Source organism: Python bivittatus, unplaced genomic scaffold (assembly GCF_059951505.1).
Source record: "Python bivittatus isolate LINGU-HERP-01145 unplaced genomic scaffold, Pbiv_v1 ctg000980_np1212, whole genome shotgun sequence".
NCBI classification, from domain to species: domain Eukaryota; kingdom Metazoa; phylum Chordata; class Lepidosauria; order Squamata; family Pythonidae; genus Python; species Python bivittatus.
In genome coordinates, this window is record NW_028277125.1 from 10,734,131 (window position 1) to 10,749,090 (window position 14,960).

Genomic DNA, 14,960 nt, shown 5'->3' on the forward strand with positions numbered 1-14,960 from the left:
AGAATGGATCTTGTTCCGTAGTTGAGTCACATCAAACATTCTCCCTTGCTGGTTTTTTTTATCATTGCAGCTGGAACATTGGCAAGATAGCCCAGATACCTTCCAATGTCATCATGATCAGGGCTGACCCAAACCGTTCTGCAGCTTGATGCGAAGGACAAACTCCAGGTATTTAAAGCTACGATGGCAACCTCTGTCCTGCCTTTTAAGTAAAGAGGGGTAAACTATTGCAGCTCTCAGTTCCCATTCAGCTGGGCAAGACCAAAGAAGCTTCCAATAAAGTATCTTTAATGCTAGTTGGATAAATTCAGAATCTTGGAAACCGTATGAAGAATTTCCCACCCTGAGTTCATTAAAGAAGGGTCTCTCTGAATGATTTGAAATTCTTCCCAGGTTTCGTTCCTCCTGGGTTAAGTTACTGTTTATGAGATTAGCTGTCAAATGACTTGCCTCCCCCTTAATTGTTTATGTCTCCTCTCCTCACAAGTCATCACATAAGATAAGAGATGATGGGAGTCAACATGAGAGACAGCTGGGCATTCTCTTGCATTTGGAATTCAGAGCTGTGCATACCACACAACCTGAACTGCAACTCCTAAAGCAGTCCACAGTCTTCAGTTCCTGTGGAGGAGACTAGTCCATCATTGCATCTGAAAACAAACCCTGCTATCATCTTTTCATTTTTTTTTACATGGAAAAGAGGATGAGCAACTTTTTTTTCAGCTAGTAAGTAAGGCCAAGACAGAAGACTTCAGCTCTGCCTAATTTTGTCTCTGGTCCACTGCTGGTGTGTGGATCCTCACAGTTTGGATGAAGATAATATGGATTTCTGCTTTATAAGATGCTAACTGGACTTAGAAAGGTATTCCCTTTGCTCTAACTGAAGAATACAATGAATGGCTCCTCAGATTATGCTCAGTTCTAATATTGTTCCATGTTGGGGCTTTGCTTTGCGTTTTACTCATCCACAATAATTTCTGGAAGATAAATAACAGTTTTCATTTCTAATTTCCTCCTCTGTGTTTCTCAATTGCCTGCGACATTGATAGATGCCACCCTAAACTAACCAGCTACATTGTTGTGACTGCATGAAGACTTGTAACAAGACCAAAGATGGACCAATTTTTCAACCCAATTGAATTTTGCGTTTCAGGTGAGAATGTTGAAGTGAAGACTAGAAACACTCCTGCAGGTTTAGAAAGGAGCAAAAATATCAAATGAACATTTAGATTGGGGAGGGCTAGGTAGTGAATTTAATTATGAAGTAATCAGTTGATACCAATAGAAGAGAATGTGTGTAGCTCAGGGTTGAACTGTGGAGTCCTTGGGGTTCTCTGAGCTTGGTTGTTTTCTTGCAAACATTTCATTACCTGGCTAGGTAACATCTTCAGTGCTAGAATGGAGTGGGGTTTGCACACTTTCTCCAACCTGCTAGATGTCTTACCTGCATAACGATTCCAAAATTTAGAAGGGCCTTATCCCTGGCCAGATTCAATGCCCTTCCAATAGCTATCACTGAAGGCAGATATCGAAATATTCCCCTCAATCAAAGACTATGCTCATGTGGCAGAGGAATAATTGAAACGATGGAACACGTCATCTTATATTGCCCTCTCTATGCAGAGAACGCCAGGAACTATTATCCCAGTTTTTTTATAAACACCCAGGTCATTTGAACTCCTTCTATCTCAAGTTGCTCCTATCAGACCAATCTGATCTTATTTCATTGTCCTCAGCTAAATTCTGTTTTACAATCTGTACAATATGCTGTAACATCCCTAATCAGGTATGAATCTTATGTCTAACTTCCTACTCTGTGACCAAATAATAATTGATCTGATACGACAAGTTAGTATAAAAAATTATCACTCTTGAGTCTTTTATAAATTTTAGTACTATTTATACCATTTTATAGTTATTTGGTTTAGTCAATTACAGCGACTCCTGTTTTTTCTTCTTGTGCTACTGGGTCTTTTGGTTTGCTTAAGACGTTTTGTAGGGCTTTAGTTGGTTTGTGTACTACGGAGATGCCATGTGGTTGTAATAGTCTGTTGGTAGTTTCTGAGATGTTTCTGATGTATGGCAGTGTGATCCTTTTCATAGCTTGTGTTGGTTGTGTTGTAGGAGGTTGAGTGGTCAGGCACTTTTTGATAAAGTTGCTTGGGTATCCATTTTGTTGGAAGATGTTATATAGGTGGTCTGTTTCTTTCTTCTGCCATTCTGGGTTGCCACAATGCGTTTGTGCTCACTTGAATAATGTTCTTACACAGCTTCTCTTGTGGGAGGTTGGGTTGTTACTTTGGTAATGGAGTACTTAATTAGTGTGGGAACATCTCCTCACCAGCAATCATCACCCAGATAAGCCGAGATTACCACCAGGCATACAATAAAACAGTAAACAATACCCTAATCAAGGAACTACCAGAGGAAAAAAATAAAATAAAACAAAACAAAACCCCCACCCCCACCAACACTGGCAGGGCATGCTACAGTATTTATTTATTTTATTTATTTAGTAGACTTGTCCCTGTCCATCTCCCCACAGTGGGGGACTCTGGGCAGTTTACATCAAATTAAAACCATAAATACATAATTAAAAGTTATAAAAAAAAGAACCACACTTACACAGATAGAAAAAAGATAAAAAATCCAAGAGGCCGATGGAGGCCACACCAGGCCACTAAGGGGTAGCCAACACCATTTCTGACAACCTCCCTCCCCGCCCCAGGCCAGATGGCAGAGCCAAGTCTTCAAATCCCCCCGAAAGGCTGGGAGTGAGGGGGCCTGTCTCACCTCTGGGGGCAAGTTGTTCCAAAGTATATAAGCAGAGAGCAAACCCCATTCCACTCTAGCACTGAAGATGTTACCTAGCCGGGTAATGAAATGTTTGCAAGAAAAGAACCAAGCTCAGAGAACCCCAAGGACTCCACAGTTCAACCCTGAGCTACACATATTCGCTTCTATTGGTATTTATATTGTGATCTGTAATATTAATTTGAAACATCTAACCGGTCTTCTTTTTTTATGAAACTCGGGAGCAAAGAATGAGATATTTGTAGTGGACCAGCACCATTTTGTTGTCTACCTGGCACTCTGCATTTTTTTATTTTATGCTTCTTGCCCATCTCCCAAGGAAGGAAGAAAGGGCTGAACCATCTCATCACACTCCTCTACGCTACATGACCATAAGGTCGAACTATTGAAATGATTTCACTTTTTGCATTTTTACCTTTTAATCACCAGAAACACAACACAGACTATGACTGCCCCATCTCTCTCACACACTGGGGTTTTAGGATGGATGTCAGGTGAGGTGCCCCCTGGAAGATAGGTAGTAGTGACAGAAACTACCAAGCTGCTACTCCAAAGAAGGAAGTATAACTAGAATATGAAGATCCAGAGGGCTTCTGGGAGGAGAGGTTTGAGACCTTCAACTTCTACTCAGCCATTCTGCTACAGCTGCATACTTAATAATGACTTCTCTTTAGTCTACCAAGTTCACATTCTTAACACTTGCAAATTAAAAATGTCAGGACATTAGGAAGACAAATCTTGCACATTCTATGAATACTAGATTAGCTCACATATTATGCAAATATTATGCAAATATTATTTCCTTCATACAGCAAATGAATTAAATGTGTTTGATTTAATTAGATTGATGTCATGAACTACATTCCACAACAGAAGACGAAACAGCTTGTTTGAGACAGCATCAACTCTGCTGGACCAGATAATCTTTTCTTAATTGCAAAAGTGAGCAAAGAGAAACCGAGAAGGACAGAATGGAAAATAATTTGCTCCAAAATGTCTTCTTAAAAGTTTCTCCTTCAGTTGGTGATGACAAATATATATATTTTTTAACGTGCAAATACTCGTTTTTCATTGGCAGAGGACACTCACAATTTTTGCAACGTTAATTTTTGACATCTGATACTTGTCATAATGCAGCATTCACTGTCTGTTTTACTTGCTAGAAAAAACTGTCCCATCTTATAATTAAAATAATATTCAATAAATAAATATTACATATTTAATAGGTATTAAAATATTATGCAAAATCCCTTCCATAATTAGTTATAAAACAAGAAACTACTATGAGTAAGAGCATGCAATGATATAATTCAGGACTCTAAATCTTCAGATATGGAGCATATATTTCCCAGAGGGCCCAGCAAATGCAGCCAATAAGACGAAATGCTGGCTTTCATACTTCTGCAATATCCAGAGATAATATTACCTGATGTTCAGAGGGATAGAGCACATGGCCTGGCCAGTATAGCCAGAGCCAACAAGAATTAATTATCTCACCAGCTTCTCTTGAAAGATTTTCAGGACACTTAAGAAAATACCTCCCTATTGCATGGATGTAATGGGAAGAAAGAATAACCTTGAGGAACAGGAGGAAGAGCCACAACCCAGGCAAGATCAGATAAAAGAAATCTGAATCTGGGCCAGAACTGGAACCTGAAGAAGCATCTGAGACAAGCCCCTCCCTGGTTCTCACTAAGATAAAGAGCGGGAGGGGGGAAGCTCATTCAGTCTTGCAAGATTCTGTTACTATAACCTTATAATAAAAGCAGTATTAGCATGCATGATTTTGGTTTCCTAGTCTGGTCCACCTTGAAGGGTTGACAATGGCATGCAACTAAACTGAATAATAATGTCTTTCTAAGAGTGATTCAGAAGGGTTGGTCTTATCACAAAGGGGCCTGTCTCTGGTATTTCCTGACATCCATGAGTATATAAAACCCTACTGGAAATCAGATCCTATGATTTCTCCAGATGCAAGAATTAGTTCATGTTGCTGTAGAACTATGACAGTGTAATTTCTGCCTGCATTCTCTTCTGTGATTGACATTAAACTAAGAGTAATATTTCTCATTTATTGTAGAAGAAAGCCCTTAACTTCCATCTTCCACAAATTTTTGGAGATTAAAGAAGTGGGCTAATGCTCCCACTTCTGGAATCATCCTGCTGATGGATAACCAATTTTCTTTTTTACTTAAGTATGTGAATGCTTTTTTGCATACACAGAACATTTTAGATATGAAAAAATGAAAAAGATTTAAATAAGCCCAAGGAGCCCATTATTTACATGACAGGAATAGGTGACGGCTTAAATAATATACACCCGAGAAGGCTTTACAAAATGTTGAAAATGATTTAAACAAATGGAAATGTCTGTTTAGTAAAAAAAATAAATTAAAAAAAATCGCTTCTATAATAATGGATCAGAACTTCCGTCCTGCTTGTACTGAGAACAGTATAGGCTTGAGAAGCAGCTAAGAAGTATATTCAGTAAATGAGATGTCTTTCTGGCCTGGAAATGTCTATGTGCTAGGCTGGGACAATGTCACAATACTTAGACCTCATTCACGGTACAGAGCTGTAGTGAGAATGGTTATCACACATAGAAAGCTTGTAGCATTTATTTCTATTAAATAAATAGCTATAAATTGGCAAATGTACCAAGCTTGATCATTGGTACCAAGCTTGGTCATTTGAGTCTCCCTTCTTCTCACTGCATTTTATATCAAAATAATTATTTTCATCTATTGAAGTCAATGGCTCAAATAAACAGAAGGCGAAAAGACTAAAATAATTATTTGGGAATATATTTTAATAGGTTTGTTTTTATAGGATCAAACCATCTGATCATTTCATGTATTGAACCAAATATAGGAACCAGGGCTATTGCTTCCATTCTCCAAGCCTATAAAGTGTTCTCAATGTAAGAGCAATAGCACCGTTGTAATGGGCAGAACAAATAACTTTGAGGAGCAGCAGGAAGAGCTGCTACCAAGAAAATGGTCAGATAAATGTAATGAAACATGGACCTGTGGAATAGCTCTACTGGTGAGAAGCACATCAGCTATTACAGAAGAAATACCAAAATGATTCTTACTTGGTTCACAGATTTTGATTCAGAGTAAGACTGCTTTACCTCTAGCTCCACTGAAGCTCTTTATCTCTCCTTCCCTCCCCACTGACCCTATAACCCCCAAAGTGAAAGATGTTTACCGCACATTCCATATAATTCCTGGAATGGCAAACTGATAAAAACGTTTTAAAGCCATCTTCTTTGGAAGGCCTATGAGAGAGCAGAAAGCTCAACAATAAACGTCTCTAGGACATGGTTTAGCTCGCATCGCACATCTATGGTCTTCTTATATTTTCTTTTTATTTATTTGCAGAGCAGTGGGAATGCACTCATTTTTCTGCTCTCTTCCTTTCAACCGTCTCAGTAAGGAGCTCTGTCAAACTGTTTCCTTAGTCCTCAGCAATGCATTGGGCTTTCTCTAATCTCTACACACACATTCCTCTGCTTTCTTGGCCCAATGCCAAAGTATAATCTGACTGAGACAACATATGCAATACACCCAAACCTGGTAAAAAGGTCACATAGATCTCAGTGTTCCTGTCTCTCTTGCTAAACTAGAGAAAAGGGAAGGTTGTTGTTGTTATTTAGTCGTTAAGTCGTGTCCGACTCTTCGTGACCCCATGAACCATATTGCGCCAGGCCTTCCTGTCCTTCACTGCCTCCCTGAGTTTGCTCAGTTTCATGCTCATTGCTTCAGTGATGCTATCTAACCATCTCATCCTCTGCCGTCCTCTTCTCCTTTTGCCTTCAATCTTTCCCAGCATCAGGGTCTTCTCCAAAGAGATCTCTCTTCGCATTAGGTGGCCAAAATATCTGAGCTTGAGCTTCATTATCGATCCTTCCAATGAGCAATCAGGGTTGATTTCCTTTAAGATTGACTGGTTTGACCTCCTAGCAGTCCAGGGGACTCTCAAGAGTCTTCTCCAGCACCACAGTTCAAAGGCATCAATTCTTCGGCGCTCGGCCTTTTTATGGTCCAGCTCTCACAGCCATACATTACTACTGGAAAAACCATAGCTTTGACTATGCGGATCTTTGTCGGCAAGGTGACGTCTCTGCTTTTTAATATGCTATCTAGGCTTGCCATAGCTTTCCTCCCAAGGAGCAAGCGTCTTTTAATTTCATGGCTGCAGTCTCCGTCTGCGGTGATCTTGGAGCCCAAATAAATGAAGTCTGTTACTGCTTCCATTTCTACCCCTTCTATTTGCCAGGAATTGATGGGTCCAGATGCCATGATCTTAGTTTTTTTAATGTTGAGTTTCAAGCCAGCTTTTGCACTCTCCTCTTTCACCCTCATCAAGAGGCTCTTTAGTTCTTCTTCACTTTCTGCCATTAGGGTGGTATCGTCCGCATATCTGAGGTTGTTGATGATTCTCCCTGCAATCTTAATTCCGGCTTGTGATTCTTCCAGCCTGGCATTTCTCATGATGTACTCTGCATATAGGTTAAATAAGCAGGGTGACAGTATACAGCCTTGTCGTACACCTTTCCCTATTTTGAACCAATCGGTTGTTCCATGACCGGTTCTAACTGTTGCTTCTTGGCCCGCATACAGATTTCTCAGGAGACAGGTAAGGTGGTCTGGTATTCCCATCTCTTTAAGAATTTGCCACAGTTTGTTGTGATCCACACAATCAAAGGCTTTTGCATAGTCAATGAAGCAGAAGTAGATATTTTTCTGGAACTCTCGTGCTTTCTCCATGATCCAGCGAATGTTGGCGATTTGATCTCTAGTTCCTCTGCCTCTTCGAAACCCAGCTTGTACATCCGGTAGTTCTCGGTTCATGTATTGCTGAAGTCTAGCTTGTAGGATTTTGAGCATAACCTTGCTAGCATGTGAAATGAGTGCAATTGTGCGATAGTTTGAGCATTCTTTGGCGTTGCCCTTCTTTGGAATTGGAACGTAAACTGACCTTTTCCAATCCCGTGGCCACTGTTGCGTTTTCCAAACTTGCTGGCATATTGAGTGCAGCACTTTAACACCATCATCTTTTAGTATTTTAAATAACTCAGCTGGAATACTGTCATCTCCACTAGCTTTGTTGTTAGCAATGCTTCCTAAGGCCCACTTGACTTCACTCTCTAGGATGTCTGGCTCAAGGTCAGTGATCACACCAGCGTGGACATCAGGGACATTAAGATCTTTCTTGTAGAGTTCTTCTGTGTATTCTTGCCACCTCTTCTTAATCTCTTCTGCTTCTGTTAGGTCCCTGCCTTTTTTGTCCTTTATCATGCCCATCTTTGCACTAAACGTTCCTTTCATATCTCCAATTTTCTTGTAGAGATCTCTAGTCTTCCCCATTCTATTGTTTTCCTCAATTTCTTTGCATTGTTCATTTAAGAAGGCCTTCTTATCTCTCCTGGCTATTCTCTGGAAATCTGCATTCAGTTGCTTATATCTTTCCCTTTCACCCTTGCTTTTCGCATTCCTTCTTTCCACAGCTATTTGTAAAGCCTCATCAGACAGCCATTTTGCTTTCTTGCATTTCTTTTTCTTTGGGATGGTTTTAGTTGCTGCCTCCTGTACAATGATACGGACCTCCGTCCATAGTTCTTCAGGCACTCTGTCTACCAAATCTAATCCTCTAAATCTATTCATCACCTTCACTGTGTACTCACAAGGAATATGATCTAAGTCATACCTGAGTGGTCTAGTGGTTTTCCCTACATTCTTCAATTTAAGCCTAAATTTTGCAGTAAGAAGCTCATGATCTGAGCCACAGTCAGCTCCTGGTCTTGTTTTTGCTGTCTGTATAGAGCTTCTCCATCTTTGGCTGCAAAGTATATAATCAATCTGGTTTCGGTATTGACCATCTGGTGATGTCCATGTGTAGAGTCGTCTCTTGTGTTGTTGGAAAAGAGTGTTTGCTATGACTAGCTTGTTCTCTTGACAGAACTCTATTAGCCTTTGCCCTGCTTCATTTTGTACTCCAAGGCCAAATTTGCCTGTTATTCCGATTACTCCTTGACTTCCTACTTTAGCATTCCAATCCCCTATGATGAAAAGGACATCTTTTTTTGGTGCTAGTTCTCGAAGGTGTTGTAGGTCTTCATAGAAGCGGTCAACTTCAGCTTCTTCAGCATCAGTGGTTGGGGCATAGACTTGGATGACTGTGATATTGAATGGTTTGCCTTGGATACGCACTGAGATCATTCTGTCGTTTTTGAGGTTGTACCCCATTACTGCCTTTCCCACTCTCTTATTCACTATGAGTGCAACTCCATTTCTTCTAAGGGTTTCTTGCCCACAGTAGTAGATATAATGGTCACCCGAATTAAATTCACCCATTCCCGTCCATTTCAGTTCGCTGATTCCCAAGATGTCGACGTTCAATCTTGTCATCTCATGTTTGACCACATCCAGCTTGCCTTGGTTCATAGATCTTACATTCCAGGTACCTATACAATATTGTTCTTTACAGCATCGGACCTTCTTTTCGCTTCCAGATACATCCACAGCTGAACGTCCTTTCGGCTTTGGCCCAGCCGCTTCACTCTTTCTGGAGCTACTTGGAAATGCCCTCCGCTCTTCCCCAGTAGCATATTGGACACCTTCCGACCTGAGGGGCTCATCTTCCGGCATCATATCTTTTAGCCTTTTAACATTGTCCATGGGGTTTTCTTGGCAAGGATACTGGAGTGGGTTGCCATTTCCTTCTCCAGTGGACCACATTTTGTCAGAACTCTCTGTCATGACCTGTCCGTCTTGGGTGGCCCTGCACGGTATAGCTCATGGCTTCACTGAGTTACGCAAGCCCCTTCGCCACGACAAGGCAGTGATCCATGAAGGGGAAAAGGGAAGGTAGCAGACAATAAAATAAGTGGTCTTGATTTATTCAGATATATTCTTTTCAACCAGGTAAGGGTTTTCAAAGAAATGGACAGTGTATCTCTCTTTCCCTCTAAGTTGGCCAAAGAGAAAGCCTCTGTGCTAAGCAGCTGTACTTGTCCTCTTGAATGCAGAGATTTACTTAATCTGAAAAGTGCTTTGGGATATATCACTGTGAAGGAGTGATCAAGGATGAAAGAAACCTGCATTCAACCTCTCTACCTAAAAAAAAATAGTAAGGGAGGAAGCTGGCAGGTATGTGTCCGAAAGAAGAACCAGAAGGTGTTTTAAAAAAAAACAACAACTAGTAAGAATGGGAGGAAGTTTGGAAAATTACTGCAGATCATTTCCAATTTAGGTTGTACCCAGCATATTTCCCTATATCCAGTTCAGAGCAAGCCCACATGCTGCTCAGTTCAGCTAGCCAAAAATATAGCTTGATGTTTATTAAACATCAGCAAACATCAGAGACAGTTAACTAGCAAAATGGGACACAAAGGGCAGGCAAAAGCAAGGAGAGACAGACATGAACAACAGGCAAGAATTTACATTATTTATATCTGTCTAGATTTCTATATCAAAAGGCATTGAACTGTGGAGTCCTTGGGGTTCTCTGAGCTTGGTTGTTTTCTTGCAAATGTTTAATTATCTGGCTAGGTAATATCTTCAGTGCTAGAATGGAATGGGGTAGAGAGCAAACCCCATTCCATTCTAGCACTGAAGATGTTACCTAGCCGGGTAATGAAATGTTTGCAAGAAAACAACCAAGCTCAGAGAACCCCAAGGACTCCACAGTTCAACCCTGAGCTACACATATTTGCTTCTATTGGTAGTCACTGAACTTTCTAGAGCCACTGGAAACAATATTGTGGGCAGTTAGCATGGACAGTCCCAAAGGGAGTGGTCTTTGGTTGTTTCAGCACTGACCCTTTTGCGTACATATCAGCAACAAAACAGAGATGAAAAGATCCTTCCTCCATTCTGCACAATTTAGTGGGTGGGACTGATGTTTTGAACAAGGAGAAATACATTTGGTGAGTCTGAATTGGGGCTGGTGTAGTTTCCATTCCCTGCACTGATAATGGAGATTATTACCCTATTATCTCCCAGAAAACAAAAAAGAAACAATTAAAACTATATATACAGAAATACTGTCCATTTAAAATGTCCATTTAGCCTGGTTTTCAAAGTATGCCAATTAGAATTTGGTATGCAACAAATACAAATCCAGGCAGGGCCATTAATTGATGAAAAGATTATCTGCCTCCATCCTGCTACTGAATTTTTTTTTCCTTGATGGGTTGATGCATTCTGGGATAGAAAATTCAATGCAGCCTAAAACCAGGGTCCTCCCTTAACTCATGCAGCATTCATTTGCTAAACCCTCCACGTAATCCAGTGATCCCAGCTATGCAATCAACCATCCTGTCCTCTTCTACATTTCTAATGACCAAAAATGACATAAAATATAGTAGATTGTAGGTCAGGACACCTTTCCTTAGTGCTGTATCCACCACCCCTTGTCTTACTACAGGTAAGGGACCACCTCAGACCACCCATCTCTCGCCACCCCAATCCAGGTTCATGGCTAACCCCACTGGGCCATACTTCAGAGGGCTTCAGAGGGCAAATAAACCTTTCCCCTTTTGATCTTACTTTTGAAAATGCATTTGCTGCCAGATAAGAATGTAATTTCTGGCTCTAGAAATATTAAGTTATAAGAACCAAATATAAAAATGTTCCATCTTGGGGATTTTCTTTCTTTTGCCAAGACAAGTTTAAAGATGGTCTCTTATCGTTTCTGTGAGTTTTAGCTAAATTAAACGTTATAGTTGCCTGTGAGTGGATAGATGGAAGGTAGATGGGAAGAAAATAGAACTTCCCCAGCTTCCCAGGTACTTCAGATTTGATGCCCTTCAAACCAAAAAGCATTAGCCAAATCCAATTGGTTATGCTTATTACTACCAGAATTTGCAGAAAGTTCAATTCAGTTACACTGCTGAGAGAAGATCAGATTAACTGAACTTGCTACACTCTTAAATATATGATGGGAAAAAGGTCAGAGATTATCATAATTTTAAAGAAGGTCAAGGAAAATGAAAATTTATGGAATAATAGATGAGGGAGTAAAGTTAACTTCTGCAATTTCTAGTCTTACTCCAAAAAAGGAGTCACAGAAGAAAACCAGGAGTGCTTATTGGGAATTGTCTGCTCAAGAGATTAACCTGTCCAGAAATTATCAACAGGTAAAATGTATATAGTGATAGGGAGCTGTGACTTTTACATGAAAAATTCTCTCTCGGGTTTCTGCAATAGGGCACCATCACTAAGTATAGTTGAATGTCTAAAGGAATGTTATGTCTGGGAGCACAGTTTAATCAGAGATCTGAATTCTGCTGAGTGTCTATTCTACCCCCAATCATTGTGACCTATTCGATCCACACAGAAAAGTGTGGCCCTCCAAAACATCTTAAGTAAACCAAAAGTAACCAAACATCTAAAGCCCTCCAAAAGTAAACCAAACTTCTAAAGCCCTCCAAAACATCTTAAGTAAACCAAAAGACCCAGTAGCCCAAGAAGAAAAAACAGGAGTCATCTACAACATACAGCGTAAGGACTGTAACAACCACTATATAGGACAGACAGGCAGAAGGCTAGCAGAGCACATCCATGAACATCAACTAGCAGTCAGAGGACATGATGAAAACTCCTTAATCTCACAGTGCATGGACAGACTTAACCATAGTTTCAGCTGGGAAACTGTCAGCATCTTAGATCAAGCTAAACCCAAAATGCGAGGGAATTCCTGGACACTTGGTATTCAGACAAGGCAGCCATCAACAAGCACATAGAGATAAACAACATCTACACACTATTCAAAAGAGACAATAGAAAGAAAACAAAAGACCAGAACATCTCCTCACCATCAATCATCATCCAGATAAGCAGAGTTTAACACCAAGGTTATCACCAGACATACAATCAAGCAGTAAACAATACCCTAATCAAGGAACTACCAGGAACCACCTCCGCCCCACCAACACTGGCAGGGCATGCCACTGTATACAAACAGAGAGCAAACCCCATTTCATTCTAGCACTGAAGATGTTACCTAGCTGGGTAACAAAATGTTTGCAAGAGAATAACCAAGCTCAGAGAACCCCAAGGACTCCATAGTTCAACCCTGAGCTACATATATTCTCTTCTACTAGAAAAGTGTCTGTGTCTGTGTGTCTGTGTGTGCACATGTGTATATACACACACATCTCTCTCTCTCTCTGTATATATAATTTTGGATCAATATAGAAGGAATGCTTGTGCTGATATTGGATGTATTTTGGTTTGGGACATACTGTAAATGTGTGTATACTTTGATGCTGTATACCAAAATATGTAGACAATGTGATTTTGTGGCCTGAAAATATGAATGATTTGCAGTGAATGTTATACAGATCATATCTAACATTGCAATGAGAAGTATGGATCTGAAAATCAGTGTATCAATTATTAAGATAGTTGTGTTTGACAAGGAAAGGATGTAAATTATGCAACATTTTTGGCATGTATACATAAATTGTTCATCCATGGCAAAAAACAGTACAAATACATGAATTTGTATACTTTGTAGAATGTGTCCTAAAGATACAAAAATGGATGAAGACATTTTCAATGGTCATGTGTTGATAGAAAAGTAATAGTTTGTTTTGAGGAACAAATATTTGACCAACCCCTGCCTCCCATATCCCGGAAATGGCTGTTTTCAGAAGGGTATTTCCGTTCTCTTTATTATATGGAAGTAAGAGCTCAAGATGTGACAAGTACCATAAAGGTATGGTAAATACACTAGGATGGGGATACTTAAGAAGTATGTGTGGTTAAACCTTCTTGTTTTACCACACACACACCTTAAGTATATTAAGTATCTTGAAGGTAGGGTCAAGAATGAATAAGTTATGAATGATGAAATTGAATAGAAAAGTGAGTGACCAGTATTAAAGAAGAGGTGTTTTGGTCATGTAAAAAATATTAATGAGAACTGAATCACAAAACAAGTGGATGAAATAAGAAAAAATGGGTGAAGAGGAAGAGGAAGTCCAAGAAGTCAAGGTTAGATGATGTTGATGAGTTCCTCAAAGAGAAGAAAGAAACTTAAAGAACAAAGTGTATGAATTGATATATGGACCTAATAAATTCAAGAATGGTTTCCTGGTTATAAGAAAGATATAACAAGATCTAAACTAGCTAGTTGGTGGTATAAATGTGGTATAAACTAGATTTAGTTAGTTTGCTTGTTTCTTATCTCTTGTCCTTAATTTCTTTGGCTCACTATTTCTCATGCTTTGCCTGCATTTTCCATAATGTTGCTGACTCCAAAAGAGTGTGGTGTGAAGGGTATGTCTATATGTACTATGCTGGCCCAGCTGTGCAATGCACACCTGTCAGCCCTTCAAGGTAGACCAGGCTAGAAAAACAAGGCCATGTAGGTCATTATTACTTTTATTATAAAGCTTTAGTAACAGAATCTTGCAAGTCTGGAATGGGCTTCCCCCCTTCTTCCCTTTATTTTCATGTGCAGAAAGGAGGGTCTTGTCTGAGATATTTACTCATGTTACATTCCTGGCCAGGGCTCAGGCCCCTTTTATCTGATTGTTGCCTTGATAACAGCTGTTCCTCCTGTCCTTCAAGGCCATTTCCTCTGTCCTGCACATCACCCTCCTGAGTTTCAATAGACATTCTCTTGTTTTTAAGTAAAAAATTTCAAAACATGCCAATTAATTTGAACTTGTATACAGGCTTCAGACATTTCAGACTTTGGGATTCTATTAGGTTTTAGGGCCATCATTTTTGTTGGCTCATATCTATCTTCTTCCTCTTCTAATTATTTATTTTCTTCTATGCCTTCATTGGAATGGCAGCACAGATGTGTTAATAAAGAATAGGAAAGAATGACATAGACAACCCTCAGTAAATTAAGACAGAAGGCTCATAGGCTAATCTAGAGATTCATTTTCTTTCTTCCTCTCCAGGACTTCATGACAGCCCCTTTCTTATGATTAATGCCTGTTTGAAAGCTTGGTAAATTCCCATTATGCTTTGCTTCACCTATTTAAGGATTTCTTGACTCAAGGACAAACAACAGAAGTCCAAACACGTATATCCCCAAGTTACATTTTAGTGGTTATTAGCAAGTTTTGTGGTTGACCTTAGGATGTCAGAGTCACCTTTTTGTTAGTCCATAGCATTGCT

General features: G+C 39.8%; 1 long non-coding RNA gene across 5 annotated transcripts in view; it reads left to right on the forward strand.

Moving 5' to 3' along the window:
- The first annotated feature begins 558 nt into the window (after positions 1-558).
- LOC148213539 (uncharacterized) overlaps positions 559-14,960 on the forward strand; it is a 226,883-nt gene continuing 212,481 nt past the window's right edge. For 3 of the 5 annotated variants that reach the window (XR_015794379.1, XR_015794377.1, XR_015794381.1), the window contains exons 1-2: positions 559-1,153; positions 3,658-3,756. This is a non-coding gene — a long non-coding RNA (uncharacterized LOC148213539). The remainder of the gene's footprint in view (positions 1,154-3,657; positions 3,757-14,960) is intronic. The other 2 variants (XR_015794378.1, XR_015794380.1) reach the window with 1 other exon arrangement.